The 3,786-nt window shown below is 42.0% G+C and overlaps 1 pseudogene; it reads left to right on the forward strand.

The window, feature by feature from the left end:
• The first annotated feature begins 1,169 nt into the window (after positions 1–1,169).
• LOC140528369 (transducin beta-like protein 3 pseudogene) lies at positions 1,170–3,536 on the forward strand (annotated as a pseudogene).
• The last annotated feature ends 250 nt before the right edge of the window (positions 3,537–3,786 follow it).

Below are 3,786 nucleotides of genomic sequence, written 5' to 3' on the forward strand. Positions count from 1 at the left end.
GCCCAAATCAACTTTTTTTTTCAATTAGCTTCCTTCCTACCTTTTCTTTTTGGCCAAACAATACTTGTCTCCCTCCTTTGTTTTCCACTATGATAATAAGGGATAAAATGGAATATACCTTTAACTCAGTGGTATACAGCATCTAAACAAAAACTGATAATTTGTTAGAGAACATAAAATCTTCATAATCCTATGAAGAAATGCAGAAATATTAAATTCATCCTTTCCAGATAGTGAAGCAATAAAACTACATGAAATAAAACACTATAGAAAGGGATACTAAAGATTAATTGGAAATTTAACAATCTTCTCCTAAAGAATGATTGCTTGAAAAAACAAGTCTCAGAAATAACCAACGATGTCATCTAGGAGACTGACAATAATGAGATAACATATCAAAACTTATGGAGTTCAGCAAAAGTGATTCTTGGGCAAATTTTTATATCTCTAAATGCTCACATTAATAAAATAGAGAAAGAGGAGATAAATTAATTGGGCATGCAATAAAACAAAGCTAGAAAAAATAAATTTAAAAATCACCCTTTAAATATCAAATTGGAAATTTTGAAAACCAAACTAGAAATTAATGAAATTAAAGTTAAGAAAACTATTGACTAATAAATAAAATTAAAGTTTGTGAAAGAAATAATGAAATAAATAAACCTTTGGTTGATTTTTTAAAAAAATTAGGAAGAAAATCAAAATACCAGTATCAAAATTGAAAAGGTTCAATTCACCTCCAATGAAGAGGAAATTAAAATAAAAATTAGGAACACTTTGCCCAACTGCATGCCAAAATATCTTACACTCTTTTTCAAATGAATGCTTACAAACATATCAGTTGTCCAGATTAACAGAAGATGAAATAAAATACTTAAACAATCGCATTTCAGAAGAAAAAGAAAAGAAAGTGAACACGCCATCAATGAACTCCAAGGCCAGATAGATTCACAAGTGAATTCTCTCAAATACCTGAGGCATAATCAAGTCCAATACTATTTAAATTATTTGGGAAAACAGACAAAGAATGAGTCCAACCAAATCCTTTTTAAAATACAAATATGGTGCTAAAACATAAACCTGGAAGAGCCAAAACAGGGAAAGAAATTTGTAGACAGACTGGTGCTGGTGTTTTGTTGCCAGGCAGCCACAGGTGGGGTGGGGCCGGGATGGCAGAGACAGCCAGGACAGGGGCCTATGATCTACCCTTCAAGAACAACTAGACTTTCTACAAAGGAGGCAAAGTGCAAGCATCCAGACATGGACAGCTCCTGTTCTGTGTCTGAGGGTCCAGGGTGAATGCTGTGCATGCCTCTTCTGCAAACCTCATAAAGACCTTGCAGCAGGAAGACTGAGAGAACATCACAACATTTGATCTCAGCCCCAACAATGAGAACTTAGTAACTGGTAACTGTGCATTATTACTAACTCAGTGAGCCTGGAGTGAAGACAATGCCAGATGTGTTTGGAAGGTTGTACACACAGCACCTGTGGCCTCCATGGCTTTTGACCCAAAATCCACACTGCTGGGCACAGGTGGCTGTGATGGAGCAGTGCGTGTCTGGGACTTGGAATGGAGATACAGGACCCACCACCTATGTGCTCCCCTGGAGTTATCCAACCCTGAGCAGCTGCTGTCCTCTTCTACCATGGACTGCACAATTCATGTCTGGGATCTTCAGACTTGGACCTGCCTAGCCATGCTAAGTAGCCAATACAGCCTATTCACTTCACTGGCCTTCAGCGATGATGGCCACATTATGGTCAGCTCTAGCCAGGACAAGATCTGTACTGTGCTGGAGTTGAAGACTCGGATATCGGTGAAGAAGATCCCTGTTTTTGAGAGTGTAGAGACTATAGTGTTGCTTCCATAAGGGGAGGCTCTTGTGCTGAGTGTGAGCACTCCAGGGCTACATATACTCACAACTGGAGATCGAGGAGTGCTTTGGGTATGGGAGGTTGAAGCTGGGAAATGTGTGCATACCCAGAAACCTGTCCTTGGTGAAGGTGGCCTTGGGCAAGAGATCACACACTGTGACCTGGTCCTAACTGCTGTGCTGACCATTAGTGTGACAGCTGAACACAACATCCTCCTCTTAGGCCCACACACTTTGCTTTCACAAATAGTTTGCTGGCTAAAATAAGGATGTGTTGGACATGATATTCCTTAGTCCTGAAGATTCCCTTATTGTTGTTGCCACAAATAGCCCTGGACTGAAAGTATTTGAGCTGGAAACATCTGATTGCCAGATCCTGTGTGGACACACAGACACAATCATAGCTTTGGATATTTTCAGGAAAATCCACTCTTTGTCAGCTGTGCCAAGGACCAGAGTAGGTGCATATGGAGAATGAATGTATCTGGGAAGGTGCATTGCATAGCCCATGGCTTTGACCATACCCATGGCACAGGCACCATCAGCTGCTCCAGGGTGAAGGAGGCCTTCCTGGTGATGGGCAGCCAGGACTGTACCATAAAGCTGTGGCCCCTTCCTGAGGCAGTGATATCCAAGAAATTGACTCAAGATCCCAACTGTGACCCTATTTCCCTCCAGGCTCAGGCTACCCAGTGGGCCTATAATGAGGATATTAACAGAGTGACTGTGTCTCCACACAACTAGCTTTTGGCATCAGGTTCGCAGGACAGAACAGCCAAGTTCTGGTCTCTGCCAGACTTCTCTTTGCTGGGTGCCACTGGCAAGGTATTCAGTGTGCTCAGTTCTATGCCATGGACCAGGTGCTGGCCACAGCCTCAGTCAATGACTCCCTGAAGCTTTGGGGTCTTCAGGACTTCAGTTGCCTCAAGACATTTGAGAGTCATGATGCATCAGTGCTGACAGTAACTTTTGTGAGCTGAGAGACACAGTTCCTGTCTAGTGGCTCACATGGTTTGTTCAAGCTCTGGAGTATCAAAATCAATGAGTGTGTGTGGACATTGAGTGTGCATGAGGACAAGGTGATGCGCTGCATTGCAACTGGCAGGATGAAACAGTTGTGACTACAGCCAGTGATGCTTGCATCTTCTTGTGGAAGGATGTGGCTGAGACAGAACAGGCAGAAGAGCAGGCCTGGCAGGAGGAAAAACCTTGAAATAGCAGAAGCTCTCTAACTTGCTTCAAGAGAAGCAGTATCTGCAGTCCCTGGGTCTGGCCATCTCTCTGAACAGGCCACAAACTATGTTGACAGTTGTCAACTGAAAGATGTCAAGGGTCTTGAGAAGCAAAAGGAAAAATGTTCTAAGACTCTAGAAGGACCAGAAAGAGGCCCTGTTGAGATTCTCAGTCACATGGAACACAAATTCCCACCATTGCCATGAGGTCCAAGCTGTGCTGGTCATCCTGCTGTGGCACAAGGATGCTGAAAAGTTGCTGACGTATGAGGAAGTCCGAGTTGCCTTAGAGGCACTGCTGCCCTACATGGAGTGATATTTCCAGTGGATCAGCTAGACATTGCAGGCTGCCATGTTCTGGGATTTCCTATGGCAGACAATGAAGCTGCCAAAGACCTCACCCTCCCCAGCCCTACAGCCTTTGTAACAACATTTTGTGTAAAAGTTTATCAAAAGTCAAAAAACTGTAGAACAATTTCTCTGATGAATATTGATGCAAAAATTGTAAACAAAATATTAGCAGAGACTAGAGCAAACTATTATAAGCATAATATACAATGACCAGATGGAGTTTATTCCCAGAAAAGAAGACTGATTCAGTAATAGGAAAGCTATCAGCATTATAGACAATATCAATAACAAAATTAACAGAAATCATATAACTATCTCAATAGATG

This window comes from Notamacropus eugenii, chromosome 1 (genome assembly GCF_028372415.1).
Source record: "Notamacropus eugenii isolate mMacEug1 chromosome 1, mMacEug1.pri_v2, whole genome shotgun sequence".
Taxonomy (NCBI): Eukaryota; Metazoa; Chordata; class Mammalia; order Diprotodontia; family Macropodidae; genus Notamacropus; species Notamacropus eugenii.